This window comes from Maylandia zebra, linkage group LG17, assembly GCF_041146795.1.
Source record: "Maylandia zebra isolate NMK-2024a linkage group LG17, Mzebra_GT3a, whole genome shotgun sequence".
In the NCBI taxonomy this organism is placed as follows: domain Eukaryota; kingdom Metazoa; phylum Chordata; class Actinopteri; order Cichliformes; family Cichlidae; genus Maylandia; species Maylandia zebra.
In genome coordinates, this window is record NC_135183.1 from 958,626 (window position 1) to 971,747 (window position 13,122).

At 44.3% G+C, this 13,122-nt stretch overlaps 1 long non-coding RNA gene across 3 annotated transcripts in view; it reads right to left on the reverse strand.

Annotated features, from left to right (window-relative positions):
* LOC101481724 (uncharacterized) overlaps window positions 1–13,122 on the reverse strand; it is a 59,574-nt gene that overhangs the window by 2,461 nt on the left and 43,991 nt on the right. For 2 of the 3 annotated variants that reach the window (XR_191746.5, XR_013093989.1), the window contains exon 4: window positions 1–3,396. This exon is cut by the window's left edge and continues 1,841 nt beyond it. This is a non-coding gene — a long non-coding RNA (uncharacterized LOC101481724). The remainder of the gene's footprint in view (window positions 3,397–13,122) is intronic. The other variant, XR_013093988.1, reaches the window with a different exon arrangement.

Here is a 13,122-nt window from a genome sequence, read left to right on the forward strand (position 1 = left end):
CTTGCGTATATTGTTATTCTGTGTTCTGTTATTTTACAGTCAGCCATAATGCTTTAATTTAGACAGTGCTGGTGTAACTTCTCTTAACACACAATATCCCGGGTTTTGTTTGTGGTAGCAGTAGTTACATTCTTTACATCCATCCATGTGTTTTAAAGCAAACACTACTAACCATCAGATCATCTGAATTTTCTTCTGTTTACAGGCACATGTCTAGTAAATTATGTTTCTTTATGTTGCTTTGGTTATACTTACCATGGTGTCCATGTTGTGCATTCAGGTCCTGTATGTGAGACGGGTGTATGGGAAGGGCCGCCCACTACTTCCTGTTTATATAGGGTCATGAGGTCAATGATTGCATCACTGTGTGTAACCAAATGGAGGGTTTTCATTTTGTATAGTATTGTTTGTTTTCTTTAAAGTAGCCTTTTGAGTTATATTGTATGCAGTGTTTTACTTTACAAACCATTTAGTTGAGTAAATGAGTTTGTCAGTTTCATGCATGACTTTATTCCTGTTCTTTGTTTAGAATTGTATTATTTGGTTTGACCTATTTTGTTCAATGGTAGGGGCTAACGAGGTCAGGTGTGGGCAAAGTCTTGTATAAAGCCAGTGGGATTTTTGCATGCCTGATTGATTGTTTTATGGTAAAAGGGAGATGCTAGCAATAAAGTATGCTTAAAAAGAACTTCAATTGTCTGCTAATGCTATTTACTTATCACCTTCCTTGCTGCTTAAGTTATGCTGCACCACAGACACATCAGCTCCATCAGTACAGACGGACACATGGGTACCTCTACACACATTCATTGTTGTGGGTCCACAGCAGAAGCATTTCCAGGCTGTTGCCACAGAGACAGAGCGTGTGAAGAGAAGCACCCGAGCAACAGAGAAGCTGGTAAATGTGAGTCTGCTTTAGGGTCACGAAATCTTTGGATTAAATCGAGGTTACACAGAGGATCGCTATAGCACTTATTAGTCAAAGTACTGTGCCTGTCGCACACATGACATCTCAACATACAGACTGGAGGAGTTGTGAAGCTAACAGCCAATCAGAGAAAGTGTGGCCAAGCTCAAGAAATCAGCAAAAATCCAAGAAAACCAGCGAGCTCACTTCAGTTTTGGAGGGAACTGAGACAAATTTGCTGAATTACTGGAAAGAAACTGTGCCACCCAAATTCTTGACGTTAGACTGCAACAAAGTCTCTGCCCCGAGTCGGCCACAGGCCTCACCTGAAGCACACGTGCTGCTGGCACAGGGTTACGGCTCATCGCTGAGGGTTAAATGGCTCGTTGTAGACACTGCAGGGTGACACGTGAGCAGCTGGAGGGACGGACAAACTGTGACCGTGTGTGTGGTTTCTAGTGTCACAGCACAGAGATCTGCGTGCACCACTGTTTGTGGGAACCAGAGCCCAGTGCTTACATAACCAACTAGGTCGTCATGACAACAAATCTAACAGTACATCATTGTCCCAGCGGCCCTCCAGGTGTTTGGAAGATGGGTGTCAGATGATCAGAGGTGTGTCCAGGCTACAAAGTCTTTACGCTGTCGGCGCTGCAGAAAGGTGGGGCTTTGGAGGGCGGAGTCAACTAACAGCGGCCTACATCCGATGTTAGTGCTGACGTTCACCAGACAGTGTTTTGCATACTATTTAAAAACTCAGCCTGAATCCTGCAATTTTAAATTCACACACAAGAGGGCGACATTGCATCTATAACACCGTGCGGGTCCTCAAAGGGAGGGCTCAGCTTTGATGCACTTGTGTTGGTTAGAGAGGTCAAAGGGCAGAAGTAAATCCACAGTAGGGACCGAAACGCGAACATTTTTAATTTCATTTTTGCGTCGCAGTCATCTTTCCATCCTTTAAACACAGACTCACCAGAGCCTGCAGAGCCTGAACCACAGCGCGTCCTGTCTGCCCATATGGAAAAGAAATAGTAAAAACTTATATGTGATTACTCGTGAAAGTGGCCACTTTCTCATTACTTTCATACAATAAGTATCCAAAACATTCAAGTTTCATTGAATGTTTTGAATATAATTTTTCAAGGGATCTTATATCTGTTTTCACTCTTGTATGCTTTTCATACAAGTTTCACACAAGACAGATACAAACTTTATAAGATTTATATATATCTTTTCCATATGGGTGAGTTCAGGATTTGTGTAAAAACTATTCAGGTAGCAGGACGTGTGCCTGCTTTGTATGCCTGCACAGTGATGAATAGTACAAAGATGCTGTGTACGCATTAAGCAGGCTGCATTTGAGTCGCTCAGTTGGATGCAGCGTTTTAGAGCATGAAGACAAGTAGAACAACACGTCTACTCATTAGCAGCTCTGAATCAGCCACGTTAGCACCTTAACACAGACATGAATCATCACAAAGCCTCATGATTAAAAAAGCAAACCAAAGCTCACGATGAGCTGGCATTTCAACAAAGCTTACTAACTTATTTCAGCCATCATCTTAAGAGAACACTTCAACAGGAAGAGAAGCTCTTCGATCTTCCTGATGACTCGCTGCAGTTTCTGAGCTGCAGCCACGTCCCTGCATTTTACAACAGTAACACAATATCAACAAATAGCCATATGAATAACTGTTGATCTGGTAACATGAGTGGATGTTGAGGGTTTAACTGAGGGCTCTGTGCAGAGTCAAACTGGACTTTTCCTTTTGGAGCCTTTTGGAGTTAAACAGAGTTACCTGACAAATATCTGAGGCTTACACCATTCAGGAAAAGGACTGATCAGAAATTATGGATAGAGCCCTGCAAGCTACACATGCAGCTAACCAATTTTCACTCGACCCTTTTGTCCAATATGGGAAAGCTCCAGCATAGAAGCAGAGTGTGGCACCGGCCAAGGGACCGAGCCTCACCCCGACCCAGAGTCCAACACCATCAGGTGACGTCACAGTGGCCTCCACGTTTGTAAATCCACCCTCCTCCAAACACTGCTGACCCAGGGCAGCAAAATAAAGCCTGCAGAGGCACAGCTTACTGCATCCGTACCCATAAAGTCACCACTCTGACTTATTTTAACTACCGTTGACGTGTAAAATAACAAGCTCTTCAAAGGATTTGTTGCAAAAGGCTCAGAACTGAGCTCAAAGGAAATGAAAACAATCAGGGCTTACACAAATTCTGAACCAGCACCAGCCCTCTGCGCGATGAATGCAGGAGTGAGCGAGGGACACAAGCAGACACACATTTTGCTCTCGGGGGAAAAAGGCTTCCTTGTGGAGGTGAGGGGAGCGCTCGTTGTCGGCTCTCGCGCTGGCTTCCTGTTCTATTCTCTCCCAGGAAGTGACACCAAGAATGACAGGCCCAGGCTCCCACGGGTAACAGTGATGTCATCCTCGTTCCGTCCGTCCGTCTGCTCCCATCTGCGCCTGCAAATATAGACAGGAATGATGTGAAGTGGTGACGATTATTTTATGTAAGCTTATATTCTTGTCCTGCGTGTCACTCCTGCTGAGTCACGTAGAACACTCCACTTTGCTGATCAGTGGGCTTTCTTCTGAGTCGTGTGCTATTTCACATGACCTGTGGTTAACTTGGAGACAGGGACGTATAATTGGATGGACAGCCGGAGGGAGGGATGGAAGGCGAGCACGGGAAGGAGGAAGATTCATCAAACAGATGCACAGGATGTTCACGCCATTTAGCAACAACTATTAGTCACACTGCGGCACCGCTGTGTGCACCACCTGCCACAAGCTGCATCACCACACACCTTTAGGTGAGAACTGGAGAGTGAGCGCGTATGTGTGGGTGAGTCGCCGATAAAGAGATGGAGATGTGTTTGTTCTGCGGCCTCGGATTCGCTGAAAAGCAAAATAGCATCCACTCGTGCGGTGCGCGTATGAAAGCAGCTTCACCTTGAGAGATTGCAGCGACATCTTGCAGCCTCTTAGAGAAATGAGCCGATGCTGACTGTGGCGTCTGCTTTTACTTCACACGCACATAAACAACCAAATGCAAACAACGCCCTCGCATAAGCACATCAACCTTCATGGCTTTTACAGTGCAGTTCACCAGCCAGCTGCATAATGTGCAACAATCAAAGCACCACATTCACATATAGAAACCAAGGCTGCGCTCTTTCCTCAGTCATGAAACTTCAAACTGGGAGTCAAAGGGCAGATGTTGTCCGTGCACATGCCCCACAGGTTGGATCACCTTCTGGAGGAGGTTCAGTGATGTGCCCCCGGGGCAGAGTAGTGACTGGAGCACACTTAAACGGTGAGGGGGACAGTCAAGTCAAATTCATTTATAGCACATTAAAAACAACCACTGATGACCAACGTGCTGCACACTTAAGATAATCAAAAGTCTCTGATTTAAAAGCTGAGGAGTAAAAGAGAGTTTTTAGATTTTGAAAGTGTCCCATGTTGGTCCTGATGTGAAGGAGCAGTCACAGCTACAGGGGTAATGAGGAGGCGTTGGATAGGAATGCTGTTATGGAGAGAAATACAGAAGGACAGACGATACTGGAATTTGCAAATGGCTGTGATGAACTAGGAGGAACATAAGGTGGCACAAGAGAAATGAGCAAGTCGCTAAGAGGTGGACTGCATGCTATGCAACCTGGGAGCAATATCAGGTCATGAAAACTTTGGAAATCAAGAAGATGCAAGTGAAGGCAGAGGCATTAACTGGTTAAAGTTGAAGAAGGAAGAATTCCAGTGGAGATGAGACGAGACAGGATAGTAGGGAAGAATTACCAGATGACTGGGAAAGTACAGCAGTAGTACTGGAAGTGCAGGATTAGTACGGAGGAAGTGAAGTATCAAGAGAATGAAGAGTTGACCTGTGGAAGTGTGGAGATGTGCAGGAGACAGGGCAGTGGACTTTCTAACCAGATGAGGAGTGTATGAGGGAAGCAGAAAAGGTTTAATGGTACCTATTTTCAAGAACAAGGGTGAAGTGCAGAAGTGAAGCAACCACAGAGGTTCATGAGCCACACCGTGAAGCTACGGGAAAGCAAGGTTAAGAAGAGAGGTGGCGATCAGTGAGCAGTGGTATGGCTTCATGCGTGAAAGACCTCCACAGATGTGATGTTTACGTTGAGAGTGTTGAGGGACGAGTACAGAGAACATCAGAGTGGCTCTGTGTCTTTGTGGATGGGACTGGTACTTATGGAGCACTGTTCTACATACGTTAAGCACTCTTAACTACACGCCTCATTCACCCATTCACACACATGCCTAAGCACTTTTAACGTAACACTCTCACGCGTACCTCGGGAAAAATGTGCCCAAGGATACTTGGATAGATGGATGTACAGGACACAGGGATCGAACCACCGACCCACTTCACTGGGAGTGACCCGGATGGACAGGATCAGAAATACGGATATCAGAGGCAGTGTTGGTCAAGGAACTTGAAAAAAGTAATCAGTAACTAATTACTGATTACTTCCCCCCAAAAGTAATCCCGTTACTTTACTGATTACTTATTTTCAAAAGTAATTAATTACTTAGTTACTTTTTAAAAACACGATTTACAACCTGAAGAGGTGATAGAGCGATAGATCTTTCAGCCCAATTCTACTTTTTCTGCATAATTCATCATACAAAATGTAATCAAATGGAAAAGTCTCTTTTTTTAACTTGTTTTATTAGTTTTAATCTTTTAACTTTATGCATCAAGTAAAAATTTAATTATCTGCAACATTCTCTGACTGGAAGAAATTAGTTTAACATTTAAACCTATTTTCTGCACATTCCAGCACATAAAATAAAATATTTTTTGTGTTTACACTCAGTCTTTCAAATAGATGCAAGTAAAACACAGCAGAACATAAATAAAATCAAAGACTCAGCGGTCCTGTTGCTCTATTTTCACCTGTAAAGCAGGAGTGGGGTAGGCGGAGGGTTACCCTGGTGCAGGTGTGCCGCGGTCAGTGGAAGAATCCGTGAGTTTCTCTGTGAGTTTCCCATTACGTCGTAGCTACTCGGTGCTTGTTGGAAGTTTAGGGGTTTTTTTCGCTGTAAAAAGAAGTTTTCTTCCCACGCACAGTGGACACTAATGTTTTTGTCACTTTTTATGGAATCAAACTCAAAGTAAGGTCAGTACTTCCACGCTTTAAACACTGCACGCTCATACTCTCTCCGCACTCGATATATGATCCATTGTTGATCTGCACACAGCTGTTGTCACTAACGTCGCACTTGCTTACGTCACTGTCATGAGACACTCTTGCAAAAGAATCAAAATTTTAGTAACGCAGTAACGCAGCGTTCCTACGGGAAAGTAACGGTAATCTAATTACCTTTTTTACAATAGTAATCCCTTACTTTACTCGTTACTCAAAAAAAGGAATCAGATTACAGTAACACTGCCCATCTCTGATCTCTGACGTGAGCGCTCACTTTGAGCAGTTTGGGGACAAAGTTATAATTTCTCCAAATGACGAAATATGTTAATTACTCACATTTCATCGCAATTAAGAATCCAGTTACATTAACACAGATTTGGAAATTCCAACAAAAACCAAACAGTGTCTATAAACTATTAGTAGATGTTAGGAAACACAATCTAGCAGCCGCGCTGCGAGCGCTCTACACCAGCCGTCCCCAACCCCCGGGCCATGGACCGGTATTGGTCCGTGAGTCGTTTGGTATCTGTTTCCTGAAGGAGGTATGCAGTGTAGTTGTATTGAATGAAACCCCTCAATTATTCCTGCAACAGAGAATGACTACATAGTTTGACATGTGGTATTGAAAACCATTAATCACCCTCTGCTTTTGTGTCTGCTTGAAACTCTCCCAGCGGCCTACTCCTCTAGCAGGCAGCCTGTCAGACAGATCCAGTACCTCAGAACCGCCGACCCGACACTGATCTTCCCTTCCCGTCAACAAACCTCCCCCCTGTGAGCCATCTTACTGTTCAGCTGTTTCCAGGAAAATTAGCGTGGTCTGACACTGACACGAACAGGCAAAGGCCAGCAGATTCAGTGTATGCATTTACAGGCGATGAATCACTGCACAGTCACTGTTTAACTGCCATTATTGATTAGCCCAATAATACTATCCAGGAGAGATTCCCTGAAGAGGACTAACATGCTGCCATTATGAGTTTTTTCTTTTGTTTCCTGTAAGTTGAGAGTGAAACATTTAGCAGGGGGAGAAAAAACCACAATGTAAAGATCTCATGTGGTTTTAGCGCGCTAGCTAGCACGTTAGCTAGCACATTAGCTAGCACGTTAGCTAGCATGTTAGCTAGGACACAAACCTTCTGACTGTGTCACCAATCCTCAGGAACGATGGAGGCCTCCACAGCTAATTACTGACAACATCCATAGTCCACCATAGATGGTTACTGACTGCATTCAAACCAAATATGAACCACTGTTTGCAACAATAGTTTACTCACTATTTGGTTCAACTTTATCATCATCAGAAAAGCCTCTTCCACAAAGAAACAATAGAAAAAAAGTAGATTTTTAGTCTAAGGTCAGTATCATGTCTGCCATCTTCAATGCAAACTATACCACAATATGACAAACGCAAAACTTATCATACCCTTTACTGCTGTTACACAACATCTGAATTAATGGATAAATGTCAGGGCACAGGCATTTCTCTCACCAATGACATTACCATAAAGCAGTTCATGCTGTATGGAGCGTACGGCCCCGGGTTACCGTGTGTATTAATGTGCGTCAGTGGCGCGGTTCAGGTGGGGGTCGTGCAGAGTAAAAGCCCAGAGGGATGTGGGCACGAGCCCCAGTGAGGAGAGCTACTCTGATGGAGGTGATGGTGATGGAGTGTTGGAGCATCAATCTCAGGGGAGGAGCGTAGTGTGGCTCACAGTACCACACACAGACTAGTCTGTTTTACTGGAGCCTCAGGTGACTCTATCCTGGGACTTTATGAACAGGTTTTCAATTTCAATCCATGTTGTAAATCCGGAGGACAAACATGTGACAGCTGAGTTTGTAAGATGGTATACTGATTTTTTTTTGCAACAGGAGACTTCCTGTTTTTTTCCTGTGAGTGTCAGCTGATCGGCAGGTATAAATTAAAAATGAAATGAAATAAATTACTATTAGCCCAACCCCCAGAGTCCACTGAAGTTAGCTGGAGTGCATTGCATCGTGATGTTGGCTCCCGGAGATGTTGTCATTAGCTACAGTGGAGACAAACTCAAAGGTGTCATAACTGCTTGTCTTAGCCCTTTAAGACCTACTATAGAACCAAGGCCGCCAGAGCTTACTTTATATTTTTACATGCTGTAGTGCCATTTTAGGGAGCATTTCAAGTTGCTATACATCAATACAACTGTTATAGCCCACATTTTAATAATATGTCTGCATTAAGTCCATAGTAACGACATAAATTGCAAAAAAGTGCAATAAACTACAAAAAATTAGAAAATCGTTTTTGTTTTTTTTTACATATACTTCTACTTGGAGAAATTTAAGAGGTTTATCCCTCAAAACTTTAAATACAAAAAAGTTGCAAAAAATAGTTTACAACAACAGGAAATTTATTTTGAGTGTCTTCATAGTTTTATTTTGGAGATACACCAATTTTTATATACTGCAGGAAAAACAAAAAAACAATCCTATGATGCAAATTTGCAAAGAAAACAGCAGGTGCATCAAAATAAACTATTTCCAGCAGTGCAATTCGAGTTCTAAGCATCCCAGCAACTATTCAGAAAAGCATAAAGTCAAACATGACTTATAAAAACACCAGTATAGGCTTTTAAGGCCTACAAGTAAAAAACTACATTTTCCGTGAAAATGACGTCACTTCCAGTTTCGGGCAGGAAATGGCGGACATGCGATCGTTCGCGCTGACGTCTGTTTCACTGTGGGAAGTGTTACGAACAGCTGATGGGATCGGCAAAGCGTGTTTCTGGAATATTATGTTTTTGTTCCTGCAAGAGCTTTTTATGCAGTTTTTGCAAAGCTTTATGTGGAAGGAAACCGTGACCGAGGACAAGCTGATGGCATAAGATGTAAGTACAACTCCTCCGGTTTCATATGCAAAAAAATTTATTGCGCTAGCTTACACGGTTCAGGTTCTACAGGGATTTAAAAATAGTTACGCAAAACGGAGTGTGCTGCTCTGATCAGCTTTAAAGGGTTAATGCTGCACCAGTCAGAGCTTCTATATATGATAGATGGAAAACTGCAGCTTCCAGTTTGGAACAACCAGCTGATTGGAGCAGGGTCACCCACAGCATCAATGAGTAGATAACACATGTGAGGAAAATCTGTTTGTTTCATGTATCTGAGAGAAAGAAATCATCCAATATGATGACACTGGTGCAAAGTTAAAGAGTCCAGACTCCCATGGATGTTACCCTCAGCAGATTCTGTTGAAGCCCACATCACAAGAGAAACCTCGGAGTTCCTGAACTCAACCCATTTTCTATTCTGGAAGGGAGACGGGACAAAACAATAACTTCTCCTTCTAGAGAATTTCTAACAGCTGGCTTTGGTTGGCCGTAGTTCTGGGAAGGGATCACTGCTTCAGACCACTCCCAGCGCCGTCGCCGCCAGCCGGGCTGTCCTGGCATGGAGGCCTTCCTCCCAGGACACAGATAAACAATCCTAACAGGCCAGTTTAAAGGGGGGGTAAAAATAGCAGCAAGCTCATAGACGTGAACTTCACTGGAAAACAGGCCTTTTTAAGATTCCAGGAAGAAAGCAAGCATGAAGGAAGTGATGTCAGAGCCTCATATCAAATGGATGTACAGAAGCACGGAGAGGCTGATGTGGTATCGAATCGGGAAAATAATCTGATGTCTGTGTTTAAAAGAACGGCTTTCAGTCCTCAGAGAGCGGGCGGGGGGAGGGGCTGGTGGGGCTGACTGTGGAAAACAGCACCGACTCATCCCTGTTCACACACACACGTCGGGTGTTGCTGTCCTTGTGGGGACATCTCACTGACATAATGCTTTCCCTAACCACAGCCCAATTGTAACCCTGACACTCAAACCACAGTCTGAAATCTCCGTCCCACAGGAGCTGTTTGTCCCCACCAGTATAGTAAGACCCCGTACACACACACACACACACACACACACACACACACACACACACACACACACACAATGGCGATGTGGTGCCAAGAGCGGCTCATGACGCAGCTCGAACACTCGGGCCTCGCTGCCCGGCAGACACACAGCAGCGGTGTGATGGATGTTCTCAGGCTGCGGACGCTCACACACTGAATTAGTCAGCAAAAGCTCTAACCAGCACTTCAAAGTTCCCTGGCTCTGGTCCAGGGTAGCTTCCTAAAAACGAGCGTCACGTTTACAGTAAGAGCTCGTACATTCCCGGAATCCCCCGCCTGCCGACACATCGCCTTTTCCAAAAGCTCCTCATCTGAAACTAAATATCCCGTGCTTTCACATGCACCTCCTCATATCTGTTTGTGGCTGTTCTGTTAGAAACTGTAGGTGAACTGACAGCTAGTGAAAGATTCACGCCAAGGTCTGCTGGCAAGAGTGTAAACAGTCTGTGTGCAAATGAAGAGTCCTTTTTCAAAAAGAGTTGGCAGAAGTTCAGCGCTCGATATCTCTCTTTATACACACTGGGATCTGTGAATGTATTATTTGTATTATTAATTCGCCTGGATTTTCAACTCGGCTTGTAAACAGGTTATGGAAAGTTTTTAATAAGCTGTCACTGAACCTTAGAAAAGCGTGATGGATGGGTCCACACCTACGTGCTTCCTTTTTTTCCTGAGACCAGCTAAGATGAGGGGCAGATCTGTCCAAACTGCCCTGTTGAGACTTGTTTAGATTTCTTTATTCAGATTTCCATGAACTGAGGTTCTGTTGGCTTTTAGATGCCATCACTTGACTTTTCATAGAGTCACTTCCTGCGGTTTCCTTTGATTATCTACTGACAAAATGAGAGCTGTTGGAATTTGGCTGCCTTAAACAAACAAGGAAGCAAAGCTCCGCCTCCTACATACTCTAAAACCATTCACAACATGTTTGGACTTCAAGCACCACGTGTACATTGACCTCACTATAGTATTACTCTACAACTCGATTGCGGGTGTTGATTTTAGCTGGAGAGAGGAGCTACAAGGACATTGTGCAAAGTCACATGGGATTAAAAAGTCATTAATATTTAGATGATCAGACAGGCTGTAAAAGCAAACACAGGTTTGTGGAGGTTGTCTAAACCAAACGCCGGTGGGGCTGAGATGTTACTGCATGGGAGGAAACAGCAGCCGGTCAAAGGAGTCCTCTGACAAACTACACTGCTCACAAAAATAAAGGGAACACTTAGACAAAACAATGTAAGTCAAACTGTCCACTTAGGAAGCAACAATCAGTGTCACATGATGTTGTGCAAATGGAACAGACAACAGGTGGAAATCATAGGCAATTAGCAGGACGTCCCTAATAAAGGAGTGGTTCTGCGGGTGGTGACCACAGACCGTTTCTCAGTATCTCAGCTTTCTGGCCGATGTTTGAATGCTGGCAGTGATTTCTCTCTAGCGGTAGCGTTAGACAGAGTCTACAACCCACACAAGTGGCTCAGGTAGTGCAGCTCATCCAGGATGGCACATCAATGCGAGCTCTGGCAAGAAGGTTTGCTTTGTCTGTCAGTGTCCAGGGCATGAAGGCACTACCAGGAGACAGGCCAGTACATCAGAAGACGTGGAGGAGGCTGTTGGAGGGCAACAACCCAGCAGCAGGACCGCTACCTCCGCCTATGTGCAAGGAGGAACAGGAGGAGCGAGAGCTCTCCAAAATGACCTCCAGCAGGCCACAAATGTGCATGTGTCTGCTCAAACGGTCAAAACAGACTCCATGAGGGTGGCCTGAGGGCCCGACGACCACGGGTGGCGGTTGTGCTTACAGTCCAACACCATGCAGGATGTTTGCCAGAGAACACCAAGATGTTGGTGCATGACCGGTTTGGCAGCGGGTCAGTAATGGCGTGGTGTGGCATTTCAGAGAGCCTGACTTCCATTAGATACCATGATGAGGTCTGTGTGGAGTTTGCATGTTCTCCCCGTGTTTGCGTGGTTCTCCCCGGGTACTCCGGCTCACGTGTGGTGTCAGTTTGAGATTCCTACATCGCCTTGTTCTCGAGTTATCATATACACAAGAGTTTTAGAAAGCTTGATCTCAAACTCATCAGAGACTTTTGCTGATACAGCGATGTTATCAATTTCAAACTTTATCGCATTCAAAGCCTGCGTGTCCATGAGGCCCTCCCGCCTGCAGGGTGAGGACAACACTGATAAAACTAGAACTTCCCTTTAGCCAGCACGCTCAGTAAACACATCCTGAGCTGTGTGCTGTCCCTGTGAAAGCACCAGTGTTACAGTGGTAGGAAAATGTGTTTGCCCCGTTCAGAGTTCCTGATTCTTTGTATGTTTGTTGCACTTAAATGTTTCCAATCAACCAGTCGAAAAAAAGAAAAAGAAAAAATCAATCAAAAATCGGCCGATAGATTTGACTTAAATCACCAAATACTGGTATCAGTTTAAAACAGATCGCTTAAGCTCTGATTGAGAACTTGAAACCTCTTCACAGTCCTTCAGATCACTTCCGTCAAATGTCACCCTCCCAGTGACATGCATTCTGTTCTGACTGAACTATTTTTGCAGTTTTAGACTCTTTCAGCTCATGAGTTGGGTTTTGGACCCATGCACTGGGTTTCCAGCTGCGCTTTCAGATGCACCACCACTTCCAGCAGCAAACGGCACACGAACAACATCTGCAGTTTTGTTTGTGTGGTGGAACGTTCAGCAGCTAAAGACACAGAAATGTTTCTCAGAGACAGCAAACCACTCCCATGAGCAGCACTGCCAACTACGCCTGCATTTTAATAACTGTTGGACTCACATCAATAAGGACGGGATGTCGTTTATGTCAGAATTCATCATGTGAGAATCAGGCCAGAGCAAAGTTCTGTTCCAAAGGCCCGATCGTGAGGAGCGGGCAGCGTTCAGCACATATTCATTAATCGATAACAAACGGCTGCACAACACGCTGTGCTTCAAAGAATTTCAAATTGTATATAATATTTCGCAGTTACTATTCCTACATGATTAGGACTGAAACAGTGAACTGACAACTGTTCAGGCTACTGTAGGGGTTAAAAACAGACATACGGCTCAGTGATC